We start from the raw sequence: 12,136 nt of genomic DNA, 5'->3' as shown, positions 1-12,136 counted from the left end.
TGTAATCCCAGCACTTTGGGAGGCCGAGACGGGCGGATCAGGAGGTCAGGAGATTGAGACCATCCTGGCTAACACGGTGAAACCCCGTCTCTACTAAAAATACAAAAAACTAGCCGGGCGAGGTGGCGGCGCCTGTAGTCCCAGCTACTCGGGAGGCTGAGGCAGGAGAATGGCGTAAACCCGGGAGGCGGAGCTTGTAGTGAGCTGAGATCTGGCCACTGCACTCCAGCCTGGGCGACAGAGCGAGACTCCGTCTCAAAAAAAAAAAAAGAAATCAATAAAAATAAAAAAACATCACTTACAGCCGGGCATGGTGGCTCATGCCTGTAATCCCAACACTTTGGGAGGCCGAGGTGGGCAGATCACTTGAGGTCAGGAGTTGGAGACCAGCCTGGCCAACATGGTGAAACCCTGTCTCTACTAAAAATACAAAAATTAGCCAGGCATGATGGCACATGCCTGTAATCCCAGCTACTTGGGAGGCTGAAGCAGGAAAATCACTTGAACCCAGGAGGCAGAGTTGCAGTGAATTGAGATTCTGCCACTGCACTCCAGCCTGGGCAACAGAGCAAGATTCTGTCTCAAAAACAAACAAACAAACACCATTTACAAAAGCGAGAACAATAATAAGAGCACCTGGGAATAAACGTGAGCACAGAGTGTCTGGCAGAATGTGGAATACCACAGTGCTTTTATCAAGACACCGAGGAAGACCTGCACAGCCAACTCCAGAGGGATAAAGGGCTTAAGCAGAGAAAGCAAACTTTACAACTTTTACCAAAAAATACAGAATACAGGCCAGGCATGGTGGCTTACGCCTGTAATCCCAGCACTTTGGGAGGCTGAGGTGGGCAGATCACGAGGTCAGGAGATCGAGACCATCCTGGCTAACATGGTGAAACCCCATCTCTACTAAAAAATACAAAAAATTAGCCGGGCGTAGTGGTGGGTGCCTGTAGTCCCAGCTACTGGGGAGGCTGAGGCAGGAGCATGGCATGAACCTGGGAGGCGGAGCTTGCAGTGAGCTGAGATCGTGCCACTGCATTCCAGCCTGGGCAACAGAGCAAGACTCCATCTCAAAATACTACTACTACTACTATTACTACTACTACTAATAATAATAATACAGAATACATTTGTGACCCAAGAATTGGGAAGAACTTAAAGTAACATGCAAAAGGCACTACCTAGAAAAGAAGGATGGATAAAATTATACATTAAATTAAACTATCTTTTCACCAAAACAAAAAAAGTGCAAAGATAAAACTCAACTGGGAAAAGTATATAATGCACACATTACAACCAAAGATGAACATCCTGAATCTATAAGGAAATATATAATATGGAAACTATATACAAGGAATAGGTGAGAAAAAGATATAACCCAAAAGAAAAATGGATGAAGCACATGAACATATTTCACAGGGAAGGACACTCATGACCCACAAATACACAGGATGCTCAATTTCATCCAGCAGGGAGGCATAAAGCAAGACCACAATTGCACAACAGTTTGCATCGACTATCTTTGCAAAAATCAACAGCAATGCCGAGTGCTAACGAGTATGTGGATCAACCTCACACATTGCTGGTGGCTGTGCGACTTGATGTCATTCTGGGACACAGCCCACTCAGAGGTAAGCATGCAGGACATTAGAGGGCTACACACGTGTGCCCAGAGACACAGACACAGAACATTCCATATAAACAGGTCAAGATTAGAAGTGCTTCTGGTGGCCGGGCGCGGTGGCTCAAGCCTGGCACTTTGGGAGGCCGAGACGGGTGGATCACGAGGTCAGGAGATCGAGACCATCCTGGCTAACACGGTGAAACCCCATCTCTACTAAAAAAAAAAAAAATACGGCCGGGCGCGGTGGCTCAAGCCTGTAATCCCAGCACTTTGGGAGGCCGAGGCGGGCGGATCACAAGGTCAGGAGATCGAGACCACAGTGAAACCCCGTCTCTACTAAAAATACAAAAAATTAGCCGGGCGCGGTGGCGGGCGCCTGTAGTCCTAGCTACTCAAGGAGGCTGAGGCAGGAGAATGGCGTGAACCCAGGAGGCAGAGCTTGCAGTGAGCCGAGATCGCGCCACTGCACTCCAGCCTGGGCAACAGCATGAGACTCCGTCTCAAAAAAAAAAAAAAAAAAAAAAAAAACTAGCCAGGCGAGGTGGCGGGTGCCTGTAGTCCCAGCTACTCGGGAGGCTGAGGCAGGAGAATGGCGTGAACCCGGGAGGCGGAGCTTGCAGTGAGCCGAGATCCGGCCACTGCACTCCATCCTGGGCCACAGAGTGAGACTCCGTCTCAAAAAAAAAAAAAAAAAGTGCTTCTGGTAAATGTATGGATGCATTCTGAAAACATTATTTTTTTGCAGGCTTCATCTTTGCATAGATCTTATGGGAGGGTCTCCTGTAGGCACTTAAAGACACGTGGAGTTACTTTGTTTTCCAATTGATGTTTATTCTCTTAGTACCCTCTTCTCCTTTCCCCTAAGCATCATCAGAGAATGCTGTTTCCAGCAGCCATCCCTGAGACAGAGGCAATGATTCTTTGGTTTCATCTGCACATAAATTCTTGGGATTTTTTCCCCTCTCTTCCTGCGTTTTGGAAGTGCCCGTTTTGTCCTCATTTAATTAGTTCAGTTACTTTGTTTCAAGAAAGAAACAAATACTGTAGCCCAGAGGCTGTAAAAATAGTAGCCCCGGCTGAATTCAGGTGGCAACATTTGTAATTTGGCATGTGCAGTGTGTTAAAAATAAATACATTGCACATAAAACTCCAGATACCTGGCTTCTCTCGGAAGACTAAAGATGGAGTCACTCTGGTCCTATACCCACCTAGCCCTGCTCAGCTGGGGGTCAGTGGCGGGTGGCCAGGTGAGCTAGACCCCATGGAAGAGGCCTCAGTTTCTCACTCATATTCACCACCGCCACCCCCCCCTTCCTAGGCCTCATGTCTGCATTCTCACTTACCTTTCTGGTTGGACCCTGTCAGAATCTGTGTTTACGATTTTCCTGTATAGCTTTATTTATATATTTATTCATTTATTGAGATGAAGTCTGGCTCTGTCGCCCAGGCTAGAGTGCAGTGGCACGATCTCAGCTCACTGCAAAGTCCGCCTCCCAGGTTCAAGGGATTCTCCTTCCTCAGCGTCCTGAGTAGCTGGGACCTATGCATGCACCACCACACCCAGCTAATTTTTTTTTTTTTTTTTTTTTTTTTTTTTAGTAGAGACGGGGTTTCATCATGTTGGCCAGGCGGGTCTCGAACCCCTGACCTCAAGTGATCCACCCGCCTCAGCCTCCCAAAGTGCTGGCATTACAGGTGTGAACCACCACACAGGGCCCCAATAATTCACTAACATTTAAAGAAAAGAAATAAAAGTTACAAAGGCTTTGGGGCTCCAGGAAAATGCAATGCTAGCCTGGAGCTGGAACTGAACTGCACGACAAACATATTTTCTAACCAATGTTCTAGAACTTTAGTCGTAGTAATAAGCTCCTGATTTAGAAAACTGAAAATAACCTGTGTGCACTGAAACACGTGTGTTCTGATCGCTGGAGTGCATTTGAAAATTCCCAGAACACCAGCACTTCGCCTCCCTGCGCCAGCTCACTGCCAGCCACGGCAGGGAGTCCAAGGAGGACGGCGGTGGTTCACTTTCTAAAACTAATCCAAAAGCCCGCCCGCCCATGCGGCATAGTGAGTCACAGTTGGGACTGTCTTTACTGTTCCTTTGTTTTTGTGCATTATCAAAAGTCACTAAACTTAGTCAGGCGTGGTGGCAGCACCTATAGTCCCAGACACTTGGGAGGCCAAGGTGGGAGGATCGCTTGAGCCCAGGAGTTTGAGTTCACCCTGGGCAACACAGCAAGGCCCCATCTCTAAAATAAATGCATAAAATTTTAAGTCCCTAAACTTTGTCTCTGAGGCTGCCATGGAGCTCTGCCAGAGAGAGTAGCTTCAAGGTGACAGGTGAGGAGGCAGGTGAGCCACAGCCTCCTTGCTGAGACACCTTTGGGACTCTTTCAGGGGTAATGACCAAAGGGGGTGCTCATGCAGGGCCACCCTGGGGGTCCACTTGGCACTGGGCTGGCTGTGCCTAACTCAGGGCTGAGTCTGAGGCTCCTCCTCTCCAGCCCTGCTCCCTCCCGCCTCCTCTCACAGGGGTCAGACCTGCCTGGAGGTCTGCATGCTCCCCCACCATCCTCTGCAGGGTTTCTCCCTGCACTCCGCATCTCATCTTGGCACCTGCTTCCCAAACTGATAACCGCGCAACCCAAACTGATGGGGTCTTCCTCTAACAATCTGCTTCTGTCTATTTGGGCAAAAATCAATGCTATTACACCATATTTTACAAAGTCTAACAACTAATTAATTTCTCAACGCAAAGATTATGTGTAGCTCCCTAATAAAATGCACATTTGCTCACTCAATCAATCACTCCAATTAGACTAGGACAAGGGCCTAAATCAGAAATCAATCAATGAAAAGCTTAACCCAATCATCAGCACATTCTTCACACGAGGAGTCAATAAACAGCTCTTCATTCTACTCCCACCAAGTGTACCATAAAAAGCTCAGCGTAGATGAATTTACGTCAATTGAATTAATTTTCTTCTTGATTCCATACCATATCCAGCATGTATCTGTGTCTATCAATTCAGATGGAGATTTCAGAGCCCCCAGTCCAGCAAGTGAAAAGTGTTTAAATGTATAATATGTACATGTGAAGCCAATGACTTACTCTGTTTCAGAAATGTAGATTTTCATCTATTGGATCTTACGAGCATCAAGGTGGTTTGGTGGAAAGAATCACAGCTTTGGATTCTATCAGACCATTGTTTAAATCTAGATTTGCACAAGCTGAGATGCTGGCCAGGCTTCCCCATTCAGTTTCCCCTGTCAGTGTCTCTGTCAGTTTCTGTGTGATGGGGTAATACCACTCTCTTTACAGGGATATAGAGGAGCTTATAAAATAATAAGGTAAGCATGTCATAAAGCAGGTGACAGATTTAATGTCAGGTCAGCAAGTAGGATAGGAAGAAGAGAACAAGAACCACCACGGCTGCAGCACTGGTACTCAGCTCCCGGCACCTGGCTGAGAACCAGGAGGGCAGACAGTCAGGGGTGAATAATCGATCTCAGGACAGGTACTTCCTTGTACAGCTTGTTAGTACGGCTCATTTTACAATTCATCATTATTGTTATTTATTATGCATTTCATTCCCTACCCACTTTCGGAAAGGAATCGAGACCATCTACGTCAATGATGCATGGCCTTCCCAGTCACAGGGGACAGGCCTCTGGGCTGCAGGCACACTGTCCCACCAAGAGCACCCAGCTCCACTTTGAGTCCTAAGTGACAGGGCACGCCAGCCAGGAGGGAGATTTCTGCCTGTCACGCACTGAAGGGTACTTGTGTTGCTTTCAATTCACCACCAGTAACATTTAAAACATATCCCATCTGCAATCCTTCTACTTAGGCTTGGGAAAAGATGTGGCCAGTTTAACCCCAGCATCCATGTAGCCTAATGGCCAGGTAGACTTTGGCCCTGCAGAGAGAACTAATGCCAACTTTCACCATTGACTTGGCCTTCCCGCCTCCAAAACTAAACACAGACACTGTCCCAAGGTTATTAGAGTGACGTCTCCTGCACTTTGCTTGACAAAGATAATCAAAACATGGCCATTTCAAAATGACTAAATGAAAGCCTGTCAGAAGGTGAACCACTAATGCATTTGCCTAAAATGCAGCACTTTGAAACTGGTAGCTTAGAACTCATCTTGAAATTATTATGAAGTGGTTTTAGGAAGGACAGACGGCTCATTGTCATGTTACTTTACCACTTGAAACGACTCTTTTAAAACCCCAAACACTCTTCAGTTAACCAAAAGTAAATTCCCATGGAATTTCTGAGCAACCGTCTTTAGAAAACTCAGTCCAACTTTACTGTAACAAAAATCTTGCAATGAGATGGAGTAGCTAAAGATCTCACATTAAACAAGTCATTAAAAAGGAAGCAGTCAAATGTAGCCAATCACGTCCCATGCTGTGCTCTAGAACTACCAGTCTACCAGCGATAGCTTGTAACAGGGAAATCACAAGAGTTTTTGACAAGGCCAGAGAGGGAGGGAAAATGTGGAAGCAGAAGCCATTTACCAGAGGTGGGTTTTGATGGTGACAAGGGGCCTGCACTGGCTCTTCAGTGCCAAGCATTAGGGGCTTCAGCGTGGGGTCCACACTGTGAGAGCCTAAGCGGGGCGAAAGGTCGATGAAGAGGGTAAATGTGACTGGGCGAGTTAAGGACACCCCTCTGCCAAAGGAATCCAGGAAATCAGGCTCTTCTCAAACACACATTCTGATCTTCCCCTTCCCTGTTTAGGAGAATTTCAACATTTCCCACCTACCTCTGATTTGACCAGGGATAGCATCCGACGACTTTCAGCACCGGGAGGGGTCAGTGGAGGTGGGAGTTCCAAGGATGTAAGCCTCAAGTCGGCCCTGCCATTTGGTGACATAACCTCCGGCAAGTAACTCAAGCCCTGTTTTGTCAGACCATTTGTTTAGGAGGTCAAAGTGCGGAGGGGATGGGAGGCATGTGTATCAGTCACGTGTCTATGGCCTGGAACAGATTACTTTGGTGAATGTTCTTTTTCTAATTTCCAAAATAAAACCATTACTTTCAGTTTGCTTCCCCAGCCCTGGCACACAGATGCGCGTGCAGGCGCAGGGTGTAGCTCCCCGGCGCGGAGTCTGCACTGGGGCCCGGCCTGGGGCGGGGCAGCACCCTCCCTCCAGGAAGGCCTTTTGTAGAATCCACACCCCTGGGGACTTTCCCACCCGGCCACACTGCCTTTAACCCAGCAGTCTTCAGGCTGCTGCAGCGCGTTCCCCTGGCAGATCCGCCAGGACAGGGCCACACACAGGTAGGGTGACCACAGAGGGCGGCCACTCCATGAAGTCAGCTTCAGAACATTTAAGGCCCCTAACCTTCCAAGGCCAAGGGGCCCTGTTCGGTCTGAATGTCAATGGCATGTAGCTGCTTTTTAGACAATGTCCTCAAGAAGATACCTAAGAGTAACAAGAAATGGATACAAGAAGAGAGTTGTAACAGGGACAGGCTAACTCCGAACTCTGTGGAGGAGGGGGGACTAGTTGGAAAGGGGGAGGGGGAGCAGCAAAGAAGCAACCAAATTAAGAGAGTGCCCAGCACCCCCGGGAGACCTCTCTGAAGCTTTTACACTGAGAAGGCGAAGATCAGCAATTCCTAAGCGAGTCGGAGCAGCCGCGCCTGCAATTTAAAAGCTGCAGGATCCTGGGTCCCTCTAGCAGCCTGGGCCTGCCCCACCTCCCAGCCCCCAGCAGGAGCCGTGCACTCTGTTCTCGGCGTTGGCTTTCATTTTTAATGGGAGCCGCACGCTCATCACCCTCTGTCTGGAGGCCAACAGCCCACATCTTTCCTTCTAAGATCATGTTTCCCAAGAAAAAGAACCCAACTGCTCAAGTATTCTCTTAGACAAGGTTTTTAAAATTGTGCTTTAAAAAAAAAAAAAAAGGTCTGGGAAACCATTTATAAAAGCATTTTCCCCATGTCACTAAACTTCTCTCAAAGTTAAAAAAAAAAAAAAAAAAAAAAACTGCCATTTTCAACTAGCTTCAAATACTAATAACCCTCCTTTGATAAGTACTTGGGACCCACTGTTCCAAGAGTCCTGCGGCGGCGGGGTGGGTTTTCGCCCCCAGGGCTCTGGTTCCCGGACTGACCCCATCCCGTGACCCGCCCGGTGCAAACGCACCGCCGGTCTCCGGGCCGAACGCACAGTCAACCCTGGGCCCCGCAGCCCTCCCCGCGCGGAGCGGCAAAAAGTGAAACTGCCCCCACGGTCTGGGCGCGCAAGGAGGAGGCCCCTGGGGGGGTCCCGGGTCCGCCGCGCCCCGAAACCAGGCGGCGGGCGCGTCCTGTCCACGGGGGAGCCGGGCGGGGCCTGGAGCAGAGTCCAGGACGGAGGGAGGGGACGTCCCCGCGGGAACCCACTCGCCCTCCCTCAGCCCCAGCCCGGGCCCCTCCCGGGCGCCCCGAACCCCCGGGCCTCCCGCCGGGCCCAGCGCCACCGAGGCTGCTGCGGGAAGTGGCCGGGGCCTCGCGCGGGACCAGGCCGCCCGGAAGGCCCGGGTTGCGGGGGATGCACAGGACCCGGGCCCAGACCCCTCCCGGCCCCGCGCCTTCCCAGGCCCCGCGCCCCGCGGAGCGCGGCCGGCCCATTGCGGCGCGGGGCCCCGGGCGGCCCGAGGTCGGGCGGCGGGGACAGGGGCGACCTCCGGCGGCGGGAGGGCGACCTCGGGCGGCGGCGGGGGGTGGGGGACGTGGGGGGCGGCCCGACCTCGGGCGGGGGCCTCGGCACTCACCTGCAGCCGCCGCCACCTGCTCGTCGCGCGGGCGTCCCCGGCGTCACCTCCGCGGCCCCGCTCCGGCCGCTGCGCTCCTCGGCCCTGGGCCCGGCCCGGCCCTGCGTCGGGGCCTCAGCGAGTGCGGCGCCCGCCGCCCCCGGCCCCCATCCCGCCGCCCTCCGCCCTCCGCCCTCGGCCGCGCCGCCGCCGCCACTTCCTGTGCGCGGCGATCCCACAGTTCCGCCGGCGCGCGCGGGGCGGCCGAGGGACACGCGGGGGGGACGCGCGGGGGGACACGGGGGGAGGAAGCGGGGGGGCGACGCGGGGGGGACGCGGGGGGAGAACGCGGGGGGAGGACGCCGGGGGGGCGACGCGGGGGGAGGAAGCCGGGGGGACACGGGGGGACACGCGCGCGGAGAGAGGCGTGGGGCGGGTGCGCCGGCGGGGCCGGGTGCGGAGCCTGGGTGGGATCCGCTAACGGACGGGGCTGGGGACCGGGTTGGGGGAGGGGTGCGGACGGGCCGGGGCCGCGGGAGGCGCGGGGATCAGGGAGGTCGGGACTGAACGGGGGGAGCTGGCGAAGGACCAGGCTGGGGTCCCGCGAGGGCTCCCACGGACGGGGTCGGGGGCAGAGGAGGCAGAGGGGGCCGGGGCGCGGGGTGCGGCCGGGAGGGGCCTCCGAGCTCTGCCTGGGCCCCGGCATCTCCCCGGCCAGGGTCTCCTGCGGGCGCCGGGAAGTTTCGGGCGCGAGCTCCTCCCCCCGTCGGCCGGGGCTTAGGGTCGCCGTCAGGGGTCGCCGCGCGGCGGGCTCGGTGAGGACGGCCCTGCGAGCAGCGGCTCCGCGGAAGGATCGCGTTTCGGCCCACGTGCTGCGCCCTTGGACTTATTCATAGTTGGCACTCGGCTGGCAACATCGTATCGACACTTGACCCTGGCGGGGGTGGGGGTCGCCCCGGAGCTGCCTTGAGAACCCACGCGGGTGCTGACGCCGTCCCCTCCGGACCGCGGAGCCGCTCAGCCCCAGGACAGCGGCCCCTGTGCCCCCCTCCCCTGCACCTGGTCAGCGGCAGGTCCCAGAACCAGCCCGGGGAGGCCGCGCAGGTGCCGCTGTCAGGGCAGGGGGCGCTGCGGGCTCCGTCTCCTGCACCCGGTACCTCGTGTGACCTGGCGCCTGCTCAGGTCCTCAGGCCCAGGCTGGACTTCCTGAGCTTGGGTGGGCTTCATTTGAAAACCATTTTAAATACCAAGTACTGGTACTGTCTATTGTGCCCCTTTTTTTCCTTTTATTTTTATTATTGAGACAGGGTCTTGCTCTGTCGCCCAGCCTGGAGTGCAGTGGTACAATCATAGCTCACTGAAGCCTTGATCTCCAGGGCTCAAGCGATCCTCCCACCTCAGCCTGCCAAGTAGCTGGGACCACAGGCACACACCACCATGTCTGCCTACTTTAAAAAAAATTTTTTTTGTAGAAATGGGGTCTCACGGTGTTGCCCAGGCTGATCTCGAACTCCTGAGCTCAAGTGATTCTCCCACCTCCTCCTCCCAAAGTGCTGAGATTACAAGCATGAGCCCCCGCACGCAGCCTGCACCTCCCTTTAAGCCTCCTCAAATTATTTCGGAAAATACTTAGATACTTAGACTAAAATAAAATGAAAGTACCGTGCACCTGTCCTACTCATAGTTCCCTTATTCTTGAAAAAGGAGTTAAGCTTTGCAAAGCTCGTGGAATTCACCATTTGTAAAACCTCTTACCCCTCATGTCACTTTGGGTAATCTGTGCTGCAGATAAATTCCCACAGGCACCTGCGGGATATGTGGATACAGGGATGTGCTGACTTACATCTCCACCTATAATCACAGGAAGCCTGAAAACAACCAGACACGGTTAAATAAACTCTAGAACATTCATTTGGCATTTTTAATTTAAAACATTTTTCTAAAGTTTTAATGTGATAATATGTGTACGCTGATAGGATATAGTCTCCAAGATCTGTTAAACTAAAAAATAAAAATAGTGCAGAGCAATGAATATACAATGATGTGCTTTATTTAAAACAAAGAAAAAAATGGCCGGGCGCAGTGGCTCACACCTGTCTGTAATCCCAGCACTTGGGGTGGCCGAGGCGGGTGGATCATGAGGTCAGGAGTTCAAGACTAGACTGGCCAAGATGGTGAAACCCCGTATCTACTAAAAATACAAAAAAAAAAAATTAGCCTGGCATGATGACAGGCGCCTGTAATCCCAACTACTCAGGAGGCTGAGGCAGAGAATTGCTTGAACCCAGGAGGCAGAGGTTGCAGTGAGCCAAGATTGTGCCACTGCACTCCAACCTGGGCGACAGAGTGAGACTCCATCTCAAAGAAACAAAAAAGGCTGGATGCTGTGGCTCACACCTGTAATCCCAGCACTTTGGGAGGCCAAGGTGGGCGGATCACTTGAGGTCAGGGGTTCCAGACCAGCCTGACCAGCATAGTGAAACTCCACCTCTGCTAAAACAAGATACAAAAATTAGCTGGGCGTGGTGGTGCTCTCTTGTAATCCTAGTTACTCAGAAGGCTGAGACAGAAGAATTGTTTGAACCTGGGAGGCAGAGGTTGCAGTGAGCTGAGATCTAGCCATTGCACTCTGGCCTGGGCGATAGAACGAGACTCTGCTCAGAAAAAACAAACAAAAAAACCAGAAAACAATATGGTCAGATACAAGTCCAGAAAGCTCTTCGAAGATATGATACTGAATGGGCAGGGGTAAATAAATTTTATTACAATAAAATTTCTATGTATGTTAGGTAGTAATGTTTGGCTTTATCATGAGCACACATTTTATAATTCATAAATTTTATAATTTATGATTATGATTATTATTATTATTAGAAAAAGGGTATCCCCCTGTTAGCCAGGCTAGGAGTGCAGTGGTATGATCATAGCCCACGGCAGGATCCCTCAAGGGATCCTCCCACCTCAGCCTCTCAAATAGCTAGGGCTATAAGCATGCACCGCCACGCCCAGCTAGTTATTTATTTATTTATTTATTTAGTAGATATGGCTCATCTACTCATCTACTCAGGAGGCCTAGGTGGGAGTCGAGGGTGCAGTGAGCTATGCAGCCCTGCACTCCAGCCTGGATGACAGAGACAGACCTTTTCTTCATTAGAATCTGTGATCACTGAGATCCGAGCCCAGCCCCTGGAGAACTGCAGGTGCGCAGACACTCAGAGAAACATTTAAAGGGAGCTGGAAGTCGGCCACCCACCCTTAACTGTTTACAGGGTTCCAGCGCGCAGGTGCTCAGATTGGCAGCAAGCGTCATCACTAACCTTTATTGAGCCCTTGTTATGTGCGTAGATTAGTTCATTAACCAAAACCAGGCCACAAGGTAGAGATGATTGACACCCCATTTTACCTTTTTTTTTTCTTTTTTTTGAGACGGAGTCTCGCTCTGTCGCCCAGGCTGGAGTGCAGTGGCCGGATCTCAGCTCACTGCAAGCTCTGCCTCCCGGGTTCACGCCATTCTCCTGCCTCAGCCTCCCGAGTAGCTGGGACTACAGGCGCACGCCACCTCGCCCGGCTAGTTTTTTGTATTTTTTTAGTAGAGACGGGGTTTCACCGTGTTAGCCAGGATGGTCTCGATCTCCTGACCTTGTGATCCGCCCATCTCGGCCTCCCAAAGTGCTGGGATTACAGGCTTGAGCCACCGCGCCCGGCCCCCATTTTACCTTTAAGGAAACCGAGGCATAACAAACCTC

General features: G+C 52.1%; 1 protein-coding gene across 2 annotated transcripts in view; it reads right to left on the bottom strand.

Moving 5' to 3' along the window:
• LOC105472548 (1-acylglycerol-3-phosphate O-acyltransferase 3) overlaps positions 1-8,548 on the bottom strand; it is a 122,484-nt gene extending 113,936 nt beyond the window's left edge. The window contains exon 1 of one of the 2 annotated variants that reach the window (XM_071095784.1): positions 8,412-8,548. The gene's annotated coding sequence lies outside the window, so the exon portion shown is untranslated. Of the gene's footprint in view, positions 1-6,412; positions 6,556-8,411 lie in introns of those variants that run through there. The other variant, XM_011725912.3, reaches the window with a different exon arrangement.
• Positions 8,549-12,136: the final 3,588 nt, after the last annotated feature.

This window comes from Macaca nemestrina, chromosome 4, assembly GCF_043159975.1.
Source record: "Macaca nemestrina isolate mMacNem1 chromosome 4, mMacNem.hap1, whole genome shotgun sequence".
Lineage (NCBI taxonomy): Eukaryota > Metazoa > Chordata > Mammalia > Primates > Cercopithecidae > Macaca > Macaca nemestrina.
This window is presented reverse-complemented; position numbering and strand designations above follow the sequence as displayed.